General features: G+C 45.1%; 1 pseudogene; it reads right to left on the bottom strand.

The window, feature by feature from the left end:
- Positions 1-11,983: 11,983 nt before the first annotated feature.
- Positions 11,984-12,101, bottom strand: LOC124778194 (annotated as a pseudogene).
- Between the last annotated feature and the right edge of the window lie 2,692 nt (positions 12,102-14,793).

The following is a 14,793-nucleotide window of genomic DNA, read 5'->3' as shown; positions in this document are numbered from 1 at the left end:
ACAGTTTTGAAACCAACTGAAATCACTTCCAGTATTCTGAATGACTCCACAGAAGAAGCTTAGAATATAGTTTCTAATTTCCACCACCAAACGGATGTGAAAATGATAGACATAGAAATAAGCAAGCCCGCGACCACGAAAGGAAATGAACAAACAAGTTTGATAGACCACAGTAGTGTAGAGGAAATCAGACGAACAGTTGATACAGGACTATTAACGGTCTTTCAAGTCGGAAACCACCTCAAACCGACGAGCAAGAATTATATAAGCCACAGTGCACTCGCGTCGCTAGGGGTTTTCTATATTCTGTTGTTATCTTTGAACAATATACTATTCCTACAGAAAAAAATGAATACGGCCTTTTTTTTAAGAAATTTAATGTAGTCTGATTTCGTACTGCAACACCTTTTCGTTAGAGGCCGCAGTTTTTTAGTTAGTCAAGAAAAGCGTACAAAAGTGATATTAGATGTGTTCTACCTCCGAAACAGAATGAGTCATATTTCTGTCCATACGAAGTTTTTTGCTTCAAATAAGAGTCCTATCAAATCCCTCAATACTGACCGTTTCGTCTGGGACATCTTGTGTATCAAATATAAAGAAGTACTGGCCCCTCTCTTGGTAACGACGAAGCATCCCACTTGATAGGAAAAGAGTGTAGGTCTTTCCGGTGATACGACAAATGAGTAGAAGTGAAGTGTAAGACCTAGCTCTCTGAGGGAAAATTGCTGTATAACTGTGGAAAGTATCTTGTGCTCATGTAGGATGAACTTTACGGAGATCGAACAATTCCTCTGTAGGAAGCGCAAGGATTTCACAAGCATAGACTGTGTGAAACTCGGCGTGTTCTATTCGTTCACGAGGACCATACTGATGTGGACAACGAAGCCCTGACTGATGTTGTGTTTCTTGGTTTCCGGAAGGTCTTCGATACAGTCGCTCAGAGCAAATGGTATACGCTCACAGAGTAGTTGAACATGTATGATATAGGATTTTAAGCTTCCAGTCAGTACGTCGTTCTAGTGCGGACATCGTTAGGAAGCGATAGTAGCATCCAAAGTACGGCAAGGAAGTATGATAGATGTAGAAATAAGCAAACGCGCTACCATGATGAGAAATAAACAAGTTTGATAGACCACAGACGTGTAAAGGAAGTCGAGACAAACAGTTCGATGCAGGACACTTATGGTCTTTCGAGTCAGGAAACTACCTCAAACTGACCAACAAAAATAATCTAAGCCACAACGCATGCGCGTCGCGCGAGATTTTCTATATTCTCTCGCTATCTTTGCAGAAACTATGAGAGGAGCGTTAGTGTGCGCTATTTACGCTCATTAGCAAAAACATCGTGACCACCAGTTTAACAGCGCTTCGACCACATTTGGAACGTAAGACAGCTGCGATATTGCGTGACACCGACAAGCCCTTGGTAGGAACTCTGGCACCAGTTGCCTACGCAAAGGTCACGCAACCGGCGTAAATTACGTGTTGGCGATTTGTGGGCGCGGATCTAGGGCCCGATAAAGTCCCGGATGTGTTCTCACGGATTCGTGTTAGACGAATGTGGTGGCCGAGACATCAACGTGAGTTCGCTGCCATGCTCCTCAAACCACTATAGCACATTTGTGGCCGTGTGACACCCACAGTTATTCTGCCGGTAGACGCCATCACTGTCAGGGAAGGCTCTATGTATGGAGGCATGCAGGCGGTCCGCCATAATATTTATTTAGTCCACAGCTGTCTAGGTGTCTGGTGCTACTACTACGGGTGCTACAGAAGTCCAAGTGAAAGTTCCCCCACTCCCGTCGCCCACGTATGATATGCCCCACAGGCCTGCATCCTTGGCACGGTAAACGTTTGAAGCAGTCTTTCGCCTGAATGACGATGTATCCGGACAAGATTATGGGCCTGTCGTAACAAGGAACGTGACTCATTCCACCAGTCTACGCGTTTCCTTTAATCCACGGTCCAATCTTGATTATCCCGTCCCCACTGCGAGGTAATCGTCGATTTCGTTGGGCCAACATGTAGACACGCAGGGGTCATCAGTTGCGGAGCCCCATATTCAACAACGAGCGCTGAACGGTAAGCTGCGAAACAATTGCGCTTGCAGCAGGAATGTGCTGCGCATCGCCATCTATCCTGCTTTACAGAGCAGACAAGCTACCATCCTCCACGTTCTGTGATTGGGGGTGAAAGTGCAACTCTTTGTCGCCCACTCGTGACTTCACCGTACTCCTACCACTTACCATACACGCCCACGACAGTACCACGCGACCAGCCGAGCAACTTCGCTGTTTTTGAGATGCTCGTGCTCAGGGACTGGGCCATGATAGTCTGCCCTTTGTCAAAGTCGCTCAGGTCAGTGGGTTTCACCATTTGCGCCCGTATCGTGATTCTTCATTCATCTATGCTCCGCTCATATACAGTGTGACCCAAAAGTCGGTTAACATTTGAAAATGCACTTATTCACCGAATAATGTAGGTAGAGAGGTGAAAACTGGCAGCCCGCATCTCGTGGTCGTGCGGTAGCGTTCTCGCTTCCCACGCCCGGGTTCCCGGGTTCGATTTCCGGCGGGGTCAGGGATTTTCTCTGCCTCGTGATGGCTGGGTGTTGTATGATGTGCTTAGGTTAGTTAGGTTTAAGTAGTTCTAAGTTCTAGGGGACTGATGACCATAAATGTTAAGTCCCATAGTGCTCAGAGCCATTTGAACCATTTTTTTTTTTTTTTTTTTTTTTTTTTTTTTTTTTTTTTTTTTTTTGAAGACTGACACACGAACCTGAAGTGACGTAGGGCTTTACTGAAACCAAAAAAGCGCAAAAATAAGCCAACAGATGGCGCCAGATAGCAACACGTCAGTGGCGCCGCATTAGGATCATACACTGAAGCGCCAAAGAAACTGCTATAGACATGGGTATTCAAATACAGAGATATGTAAAGAGGCAGAATACGGCGCTATGGTCTGCAACGCCTGCATAAGACAAGTGCCTCGCGCAGTTATTAGATCGGTTACTACTGCGACAATGGCAGATTAACAAGATTTAAGTCTCTCTGAACGTGGTGTTATAGTCGGCGCACGAAGCACTATGGGACGTAACATCTGAGGTCATCAGTACTCTAGACTTAGAACTACTTAAACCTAACTAATCAAAGGACATCACACACATCCATGCCCGAGGCAGGATTCGAACCTGCGACCGTAGCAGCAGCGCGGGTCCGGACTGAAGCGCCTAGAACCGCTCGGTCACAGCGGCCGGCGGCGCACGAGCGATGGGACACAGCATCTCCGAGGTAGCGAAGAAGTGGTGATTTTCCCGTACGACCATTTCACGAGTGTACTGTGAATATCAGGGATCCGGCAACACAACAAATTCCGACATCCGACATCGCTGCGGCCGGAAAAAGATCGTGCAAGAACGCGACCAACGACGACTGAAAAGAATCGTTCAACGCGACAGAAATGCAACCCTTCCGCAAAATTGCTGCGGATTTCAATGCTGGCCCATCAATAATCGTCAGCGCACCAACCATTCAACGAAACATCGTCGATATGGGCCCACTCACGTAGCAGTGATCACTACACGACACAGAGCTTCACACCTCGCCTGGGCACGTCAACACCGAGATTGGACTGTTGATGACGGAAACATGGTGCCTGGTAGGACGAGTCTCGTTTCAAACTGTATCGAGCGGAAGGACGTATACAGGTAAGGAGACAACGTCATGAATCCATTGATCGTGCATGTCAGCAGGGGACTGTTCAAGCTGGTGGAGGATCGGTAATAGTATGGAGCGTGTGAAGTTGGAGTAATATGGGACTCTTGATACGTCTAGATACGACTCTGATAGGTGACACGTACATAAGCATCCTGTCTGATCACCTGCATCCATTCATGTCCATTGTGCATTCCGACAGACTTGGGCGATTCCAGCAAGACAATGTGGCACCTCACATGTCCATAATCGCTACAGAGTGGCTCCAGGAACATTCTTCTGAGTTTAAACACTTCCGCTGGCCACCAGACTCCCTAGACATGAACATTATTGAGCATAGCTGGGATTCCTTGCAAGGTGACCTCCTCCCCCTCCTACTCTTACGGATTTATGGACAGCCCTGCAGGATTCATTGTGTCTGTTCCCTCCACCACTACTTCAGACATCAGTACAGTCCATGCCATGTCGTGTTGCGGCACTTCTGCGTGCTCGCTGGGGCCCTATACGATATTAGGCTGTTGTACCATTTTCTTTGGCTCTCGGTGTATATAAAATGAGGTGTAGTGAGAGAGGGATTCAGATCATCCCTAGCCTGGCTGATAAACACCTGTTGCAAAAGGTACGACTTTTACGTCAGGTAGAACTCCACCCCGTATTTTTAAACATGTGAAAGATCTCTTGCGCACTTCCTTTTGGTGAGGACCGCGTGCTGACACGTCACGCCCGTCATTTTTGGTCGCCCAGGTCTCCAGATCTCAGGCCAAGTGCTTACTTAGTGGTTGTGGGGTTACCTGAAGTCGCAAGTATGTAGCTATCGTCCGACTCTAGCAGGGAGGCTAAAACACAACGTCCGCAATTTCTCTCCATGCCTACTGACATGTACAGTTGACGGCCGACAGCGGCACGGGATTAGCCGAGCGGTCGCCGGCACGGTAGCTCAGCGTGTTCGGTCAGAGGGCTGTGTGGTCTCTGTAATAAAAAAAAAACTGAGTCAAGGAATCAACGATCGACTTGAACGGATGTCTTGTGACGTCCGCCCAGACCAAACGCAACGAACTACATCGAACAAAATGAAAAAGAAAAATAAAGCGGTCTAATGCACTGCAGTCATGGACTGTGCAGCTGGTTCCGGCGGAGGTTCGAGTCCTCCCTCGGGCGTGGGTGTGTGTGTTAGGATAACTTAGGTTAAGTAGCGTGTAAGCTTAGGGACTGATGACCTTGGCAGTTCAGTCCCATAGGATTTCACACACATTTGAACATTTTTTTGATGGCCGACATGTTGACATTCAGTAAGTGTAAAGAACATCTTCTACGCAAAAAATCAATTGTTATGCTAATTATTGCTCTTGTACCATACGAAGCGCCATCTGTCAGTCCTTTTGTGCACTTTTCTTTAGTTTCAATAAAACCCATGTCATTTCAAACATGTGTGTCAATTTTTTTTTTATCTCTCTGCCTAGTTTATTCCGTGAAGTACTGAGTTTTCCAGTGGTAACCGATTTTTGGGTCACCCTGTTCTTTCCTTACCGCGTCACGTGATCACAACTCCACCAGGCGACATTTAGTCTTGAGTTTAGCAGTGGGCATAATGCTTTGCGTTATCAGTGTGTGCAAGACTATAACCATCTGAGACTGTTCACAAACGATTATTCTGTTGTAAGCAAGGAGGTCACGTTACTACCAAAATGTTACAAAATGCTGCAAGAGCTTAAGTTGGTCAGCGGTTTTTGCAATGACCCGCAGATGGCACACAAGTACATAAATATAATGTGTAAATAGATGAAAAGGTATGATATCGTTTGACTACGCGATCAGCAATGTCACTGGAGTGAGGCACATTTGGTCATTATTTAGGAGTACCGGCACGGACAGATTAACGCGCGTAAACACAGTATACAAGAACTAGACACAAGAGTGAGATTTTTTTCAAAAGAATCTTAAAAAGAATTTGGAAGTAGTACTGTTATCTTTGATGTCATAAGGTATCGATATTGCACTCGTTACTAATCGATTGCTTCTGCAACTTTCGTACCCTTGTCTGTAGGGAACATTACCTTGCTGCATTATGACTACAATGCCCCAGCGCCTCTTTGTGTGTGCGGTCGAGTCTCGTGGAACTCCGCACGAAGCGGTCTTGCGCACCCGCTTCGAGAATAAGTAGGAAGGACTGGCAGAAACTGTAATTAAGTGTTGAAAGTATTACGTAGCCCTGTAGACGTTAAGGATTTTAATATTTCAGTTATTTCGCGAAAAGGCGCGCGAGATTAATTAAGAGATTCATGTTTGATACAGTGCAGAGAATCAGCAATCATTGTCGTGGAGAAATATATTGATAGCAGAACCTGAATGAAAAGGCTGTTCTGTTTAATTAATGCGGGAACGCAACGTAGCAATGATTACTTCAGTGTGAATGTGAAACAACCGTTAGTGTTAAACGAGACTGGATGAGTGTAGCCATTATTACGGAAGTGTGTTATGTGCAAAATTTTTGGGACAATAAAAGGAAGTAATTTCACTGTAGAAATTATTATTTCAAAGTTACGTTTTCCCTTCTTTAAATGAATAACTGTAAAATTTGAAAAGTATAAAGAGATACGTCTATGTAGGAGGCACAAGGTCAGGTTTATTTGGAAACGAAGCGTTTTCTCTATGTAAAGTTCACATACTTGAGCTCTGAACCGCTGTGCGATCGATAGCTTGCGCCACGTCTCGTGGGACACAATCTTTGGTGTGAAGCGGGCGTGGTACGTTGGCCGCGAGTGTCGTTGAGACCATTTCCAAAGTGAGGCAGTGAGTGATGCAGCACGTACAGCGCAGGTCCGCGGGCCAACGTGGCGGCTGTATGTTCTACTGCACTTGTGACTTCTATGCTGGTCTGGCTGAGCGTCTTGCGGACACAAGGGATGTGCCCTGGAAACGGGAGTGGACACATTATTCCTTTGGCCGACCAGGTCTGGAGGCGAGAGGTGGATCGCCGTCTTCCACATATCTCCCATATCTCCTGGTGGCTCCAAGTTTCTCCACTGTCTGTCGTCGCACAGTGGCTTTGTATGCTCGGTGAGCTACTTATGTTTCGTAGATTTGATGCTGAGACAGCGCGGTATTCGTAAAGACTGATCTCGCTTCCCGCTGTGAGCGTGATAATTGTGTCTGGTTCGCTTCCTGCGCGTGTTTGTGCCCTCCTGCTTCTATATCGGACTCGGTTCAGCCTCCTGTTATTATTGTTCCCTGTTCCCGTGCTGGGCAGGCGATTTGAGGAACATATCGCTCGTATCAAAACATAATTGTTTCCACTTGGTAACTATAAAAGAGTTATGATTTGATTGTGTGTTTCAAATTATTGCGGTTTGTAAATTTCTTAGATGTTCATTGTCATCACTCATGGCGTCCTAAATATCTTTCGTGCCTAGTGCCTTGTGTACTAAATCGCGAAGTCGCTTTCTTTAATTACTTGGCCCCCTGTATTTTGGCGGATTATACTTCCAAGCCAAGCTCTTATTTACGTAGATGAGGTTCATCAGTCAACCGTTTGCGTCTTCCTACAGCCCCACGCCAAGGTCAAGTACTTACCGTTTTCGCCACGTGGAGTCATTTGAAGCTTAATCTCTGCTGGCCGCTGAACTTCTTTACTGTCAGGTGTAAGTGGCGATATTTGCTTTGGCCAGTTACCTTGTTAGCTTTTAGCGACTTCTCACAACTGTTTTGTCGACGCGCCAGCGTGTAATCTGATGGCTTAACTTTGTACTCGCTTTACTTAAAATTAACTCCTCTGTTCATCAGGTTATCATTGTATGTTTGTGCCTTGTGGTGTGTTCCCACTCGTTGCTTAGAGTGTAGTAAGCAGCGTATTGGGCCTGTCCGAAGTAATTTCGGGTCCGTTCGTCCAGACCACATTGCCTGACGAGCGGGTGGTTTCATATCAAACAGCTCTAACTGTTTTGTTTCCTTTTAATGAACTCCTTATAAGGTAAACGTAAAGTATGTGTTGTAGTTTAGTCAAACGCATTCCAAAAATGTTTGTGGTCTGCCTGTTTTGAAAACTGTTTTCTTAGAACCATCGAAGAGATCGCTGTGTGTCCTCAGTTGGTGAAATATTATCTTAATTCTCCCACTGAAATTCGCTGTAAATATTTCGACAACAGCAACTTGTGGCACACAAAATTTTTATATTTTGGAAAGAGAATAACATTTGTTGTAAATCTAAACTTTCACGCTTCATGTTCGCATAACGGTTTTTGGAGAACTGAAAGCAAGTGTTTGAATTAACACAAACCTTTTGTTATTTGATCTCACTGAAATATTTGATAACACTGATCGATCAACAATATTTTTTCTTAGATTTTCGTATAGTTTTGTTTTAATATGGGAAAGTCCTGTTGACGTAATTGATAAACCAATTTTTCCTGAGGAGCGTAAATAAAAATCTTGATACAAATGATGCTGAATCATTATTTGGCCCAGCTAACTTTACATAGTAGTATGCACCACGTCCGATAACTGCAAAAACAAAAAATTAAAGACATTAATAACAAAACGAGGAGCTTTACAAAGTGTGATTAATGCTCGGGAAATGTCATTTGCTAAATCGTCGCTCGACCAAGTGTGGAGCATTTATCGATGGTTTAGAACACTTACCAAATTGGATTAGCGGATCACATATGGAAGTTCCAAAGTAGAACTGCAGGTTTTGCCATGGGTCCGTTAAATCAAGGCAAGAGTGTCACAGAAAAGCTCAACAAATGAGAGATGCTACCAGAAAATCCCCAGGCTTCTTGGAGTATACAATACAATAAACATGTCAATTTCTCCATCTAACGACTATCATAACAAGATTACATAACTTCGGGCCTTATACAGAGAAATACCGACAACCATCCTTCCCGCGTACCATCTGGGGAAGTAGCAAAGGACGGCAAATCGCCACACACTGTGGCTAGCGGGGTGTAGATGTAGCGCTGAATTCTTTCCGTTTTGTAGTTTTATTGTGTTAGAACTGGCAATTAATGTTACAGAGAACGCTATTCAAAAGCTTCTGGTAATGTAGTAGATGATGAAACAATCCTCGCTGCTGCCAGGTTGTGTCTGAGGCATAGAAAATGTTTTACCTAATGTAGCGCACAATTAGACTTGTTCATACAATGGAAGCTTTCACGGCCGGTATTGTCTTCATTTAAAATTTACGGGCTGATAGGCCATGGTCGAAGTATAAAACTCTCCCCTGACGTTTCGTCTCCGACTGCGAGAGACATCCTCGGAGGTACAGCGGCGAACTGCGTAGAGAACTCGAGGAAGCGCTGATTACACAGCCAGTACAGAGGGCGCCACTGTCGATCACGTGGCGTCGGCTATGACATTGTCTCTGGTAATGCCAACATTCTCGATTGAAAGTAATCGATCGTCACGCTTGCGGTGCAACGCTGACATCCAAATTTTATCCAGTTTAACACCTTCGTCTTTCCTGTTAAAATTATTACGATGTTTATCAATCTCGATAGCCTCTCTATACAACAAGCGTACATAATAATGTGAGGTTTTTGATGTGACGCTCGTCTCGCTGAATTTTATTTCACGATCACCTTCCTGGTAAACATGTTCCGCTACGGCCGATTTATCCGTGTGACCCAGGCGGCAATTCCTCTTATGTTCAACAAGACGGGTGTTCACACTTCTCTTTGTGGTACCGATGTAAACCTGTCCACAACTACAAGCAATTTTATATACCCCCGGTGTAGCCAAAGGGTGTCGTGCATCTTTTGCCGATCTTAAAAATTCTTTTATTTTCCTGGTGGGTCTGAAAATAGTTTCCACCCCATGCTTGCTTTAAAACTTTCCCAATGCGATCTGTGACCTTACTAATGAACGGAAGAAAAACTTTGCCCTTGGGCGACTGTTGTTCGTTGTTAGTCCTGATTCTCTGCCTAGAGCGAAGTGCTCGATCTATATCCTTGCTAGAATAGTCATTTTTCACGAAAGTTGACCGTAGATGTCCAATCTCATCTTTTAAATAAGCAGGTTCACAAATTTTGTACGCCCTGTCTACCAAGGTTTTCATTACACCTCTTTCTTGTCTAGGGTGGTGGTTTGAATCTTTATGTAGGTAACGATCAGTATGTGTGGCCTTTCTATACACCTTATGGCCCAACGTTCCGTCCCGTCGTTTAATCACAAACACATCCAGGAAATTCAATTGCCCATTCCTTTCCGTCTCCATAGTAAATTGGATTTTCGGATTAATGCTGATTAAATGTGTCAGGAAGGCATCCAAATCCTCTGCTCCGTGTGTCCATACTACGAACGTGTCATCGACATAGCGATACCATCTGGCTGGTCTCTTACTGGCAGTCTGCAACGCCCGTTGTTCAAAAGTCTCCACAAATAAGTTAGCCACAGCAGGGCTAAGAGGACTGCCCATAGCCACCCCGTCAATCTGTTCATAAAAGTTATTATTGTATTGAAAGTAGGTTGTGGTGAGGCAGTGTCGGAACAATGCCACAATATCGGTAGGAAAAATATCCGCTATGCATACGATAGCTTCGTTTACCGGAATCATGGTAAATAACGACACAACGTCAAAACTGACGAGGATATCACCCGGGCCCAAGCTCGTTTCCTTTAACTTGTCAATGAAATGAGCTGAATTTTTAATATGACTGTCTGTCCTACCAACATAAGGTGAGGCAAGGTGTCTAGCTAACTCGTGTGTTGGTCCGCCTATAGCGCCTATAGCGCCTGGTAGATTCCTGTCGGCTGCGAATGAATAAAAAATGGTTCTGTGTGGTTTTCGAGGGAATCTTATACCATTATATCCACTACAAATTAGTGGCAAGTTCAGCTAACGATGGTGGAGATGGGTAGCGATAACGCATCCTTCTCTCCAAAGTAGACCACAAAGGCTCAATTATATTGTGATCTGGTGACTGTGATGGCAACGGTTGATGTGACAATTGATCCTCGTGCCCACAAAACCAGTCCTGGACGATAGGAACGATGTGAGTGGTGGCCCTGTCGTCTTGGGACACAGCATCGCCACAGAGGAACAAACATTGTACCATGGAATGGACCTGGTTGGCCAAAATAGTGACATAATGCTTAGCAGTAATGCGACCTTGCAGAGTAGCCACAGGGCCCATGGAACGCCACGATGTGGCTGCCCAAATCGTCACCGAACCCCCACTCTGTCTAGTCGAGAGTGGAATTCCCCACTCTGTTCTACTCTTTGGGGTGTAAACTCGACTTTAAGTTGGGAACATTGTGAAACAAGACTCATGCAACAAAATGACTTTCTTCCATTACTCTATAGTGTAAGTTTTCGACTTCAGTACCAGATTTTCCTGTCACGAGCATTCACGTCACTGACGAGTGGTTTTGAAATTCCAGTTGGCCCTGCGATTCCCTGCTTGTGGAGCTCCCTTCCTGTTGTTTTGGTGCCGAAAGGGTTCGTCAGTGTGACGTTTAGTTCTGCAGTGACCTTTGAAGCTAATGTCCCGCTGTTTTTCGTCACAATCATCTTCAATGAATATCTTCACGATCACACAACACATGCTTGCGTCCGCTTTATGACTCACGAATGATATTTCTCCGCTTTCCCTTTACGTGGTATAAATCTTCGACACGGTGTCTATTGAAACACCAATCACTTCTGCTCCCTTGGTTACGGAAGCGCCCACCACACGAGTACCTCGTTGTAATTCACTCAGCCCCTGCATAATGCACTCATGACTCCACAGAGCACTGTGCTGACGACCACGACTGCTGCTCGTGGTAAAACACGGCAGCTCAACCTGCAGAGCCGGCCAGAGTGGCCGAGCGGTTCTAGGCGCTACAGTCTGGAACCGCGCTACCGCTACGGTCGCTGGTTCGAATCCTGCCTCGGGCATGGGTGTGTGCGATGTGCTTAGGTTAGTTAGGTTTAAGTAGTTCTAAGTTCTAGGGGACTGATGACCACAGAAGTTAAGTCCCATAGTCCTCAGAGCCACCACAACCTGCAGACTTGGCTAGACCTGAATTTATGTTCAAGTGTGCTTTTCTCGCGGTGTTTCCATATTTTTCCCCAAGTTTCAAGACCGTCCGACAAGGCCTTGGAAGATCCAACAGTACCGACCGGCCGCCGTGTCATCCTCAGCCCACAGGCGTCAATGGATGCGGATATAGAGTGGTATGTGGTCAGCACACGGGTCTCCTGGCAGTATGTCAGTTTATGAGATCTGAGCCGCTACTTCTCAATCAAGTAGCTCCTCAGTTTGCCTCACAAGGGCTGAGTGCACCCCGCTTGCCAACAGGGCTCGGGAGACCGGATGGTCACCCATCCAAGTGCTGGCCCAGCCCGACAGCGCTTAACTTCGGTGATCTGACGGGAACCGGTGTTACCACTGCGACAAGGCCGTTGACTCTCCAAGCTTCAAATGGCTCTGAGCACTATGGGACTTAACATCTATGGTCATCAGTCCCCTAGAACTTAGAACTACTTAAACCTAACTAACCTAAGGACATCACACAACACCCAGTCATCACGAGGCAGAGAAAATCCCTGACCCCGCCGGGAATCGAACCCGGGAACCCGGGCGTGGGAAGCGAGAACGCTACCGCACGACCACGAGCTGCGGACTCCAAGCTTCAACTTACACCGAATTACTTGAGAAACTTTTGCTTATCCCCGAAGTTGTTATCGTGAAGACGTCTTCACTCCTTTTTACCTGGCCTTCTATTTGGAGTATTCATAGTTCGCAAGGACAACACTTGATGCTTTTTTTGTTCACTGTAGGCATCGCACATTTCTGTGCCCGGTTAATCTTACTGGCGCCACTACGCCTCTATAGGAATTTAGTACGCGAAGTAGCTGCGTATCGTGTCAACTCTTTACTGTGTCGCCATTTTTTCGTTTTCCGCATTCCTTAGTTGGTGCAAAATTCATGGAAGTGTGTTCTGTCCATGCAGTTAAATGAAAGTCTGTTTGCTTTTTGCTATACGCGTTTCGCTACTTTTATTTGTGAAGCATCTTCAGTGATGATTTGCAGTGTTATTAGTCCATATTGGCCCATGTAACAAAATGAAAAGTGCAAGTGAAGAGTGGGCCGGAGTGGCCGAGCGGTTCTAGGCGCTCCAGTGGGGAACCTCGCGACCGCTACGGTCGCAAGTTCGAATCCTGCCTCGGGCACGGATGTGTGTGATGTCCTTAGGTTAGTTAGGTTTAAGTAGTTGTAAGTTCTAGGAGACTGATGACCTCAGAAGTTAAGTCCCATAGTGCTCAGAGCCATTTGAACCTTTTTTTTTTTTTTTTTTTTTTTATTTTTTTTTTTTTTTTTTGCAAGTGAAGAGCTATAATAAATGTGGGCGAAGACACGCCCGAAATCGGCCTGCTGGAGCATGAGGACCGAATGAACACATCTCCAGGACCACACACATGTACTAATATGGACAAGAAACACTGGAAATTGCCACTGAAGGTGCTTCAGAAATAAAAGAAGCGAAACACGTATCTCAAAAAACAAACTGCCTTTCATTTAGCTGCATAGACAGAAAACACCTATACGAATCTTAATTGCGTGTTTCCGTGTTTACCTGGTTGCGTAGGAACTGAACAACTTGCCGAAATATCAAATCAACGTTCATTTGTTTTTGTGCGGAGATTCAGTCTTAGTTTGCCTGTGTCAAAAGCTAGTGCTCCGGCCATATGCGTTCGAAAGCTTGCCAGTTATTTCCCCTAAACTTTTAGGGTTCCTAATTCTCCCATAGTAACTGACTCGTTCCATTAGCTTCCCATGTATTTCTAGTAGTTGATACCTTGATTTCCCTTGACGGGCACTCATTTCGGTTTTTTCAAAGCAGGCTCTGAACGACGACGCTCGGGGCACGAACACACTGCATATTTGGCGAGCCGCTCCGTAAGAGGACAGAGAGCACTTGTTGGCTTGCGCCGCGTCATCTCCCAGACAGTGCCCCACCGGTTTCCGCAAAGCACTCGCACAGATGTTTCCACAACTACAGGTGTTCATTAACAAGTCAATAAGAGCGTTAAGACGTAAGGAAGTACGCACGGATGCTCTTCGCTTCAGCTGCCGACATAAAAGTCGAGTTGGAAGCGGTGGAAAATACTATTTCTTTTTTGTTTTTTAAGTCTTCCATTAGGGCACACTGTCTGCAGGTGATTCTGTTTTTATGTAATAGAAATATAAATAATAAGATGGCATTATAATGCTAGATATTTCATAAATGTTGATAGCTTGATAATTGCAATGTATGACATTGTGTATATATTTTGATGTTTGTTGGCACAGGTTTTGTAAACACGCAGACGCTGTTACGGTGAGACTCGTCCTGAAGTAGTCGTGTTGGTGCCCTTTTGGTGGAGATGGTGGTTCTGTAGCAGGCTGATACTGATGCTTGTATTGGTCAAAGAGAGACAACAGCAGGAGCAATGGTAGCCCAAATTGAATAAGGTGACATTTATAATGGATGATGTTAATCGCGCAGTTCAGTAACCAAGCAGTCGATCACAGCTCTACTGCACGATTACCAGCGCTCGTGAGTTGGAGCTTTGATGTTTACATGTACTGCCATGTACAGGGTTCACTTGTTCTACGCCATGGTTATCTACAGCAGTGGCTTTCAATGTTTCTTTCTCAATAGATTCACAAATGACCTCTGTGAGGTTTGAGAATGAGAAGTTAACTTTCGAGGCTAGTAACGTCTTAAATATAGGTAAATGTATAATGGCGACAATGTGGAAACATTCGATAAGAAATTTATAAATTTGATCAGTAGCTTTGCACGGTCTATGGATCATCATAATACTGAAATAAAATCTTCTATACATGCAATAAGTACATGGTGGAATTTCTTCCCATTGTACGAGGTGTTGCATGATCTGTACGATTCTAGTCACTATTGACACTCACACCGTATGCATGGGTACCGTTTGTGGTCAGTACAGGAGCTCAACCTGCAGGTTTGCCTAGTATCTACATTTATGGTCAAGCATGTATTTCTGGTAGTGTTTCTATATTTTTGTCCAACCCCTTTAGTAAGGGCTTGGTGAATAGTTTGTGACAAAGTTCTGAGAAACCTTGAGCAAAAAGGCTTA

This window comes from Schistocerca piceifrons, chromosome 2 (genome assembly GCF_021461385.2).
Source record: "Schistocerca piceifrons isolate TAMUIC-IGC-003096 chromosome 2, iqSchPice1.1, whole genome shotgun sequence".
NCBI lineage: Eukaryota > Metazoa > Arthropoda > Insecta > Orthoptera > Acrididae > Schistocerca > Schistocerca piceifrons.
Note: the sequence above shows the minus strand (reverse complement) of the source record. Positions and strands in the feature narration are given on the sequence as shown.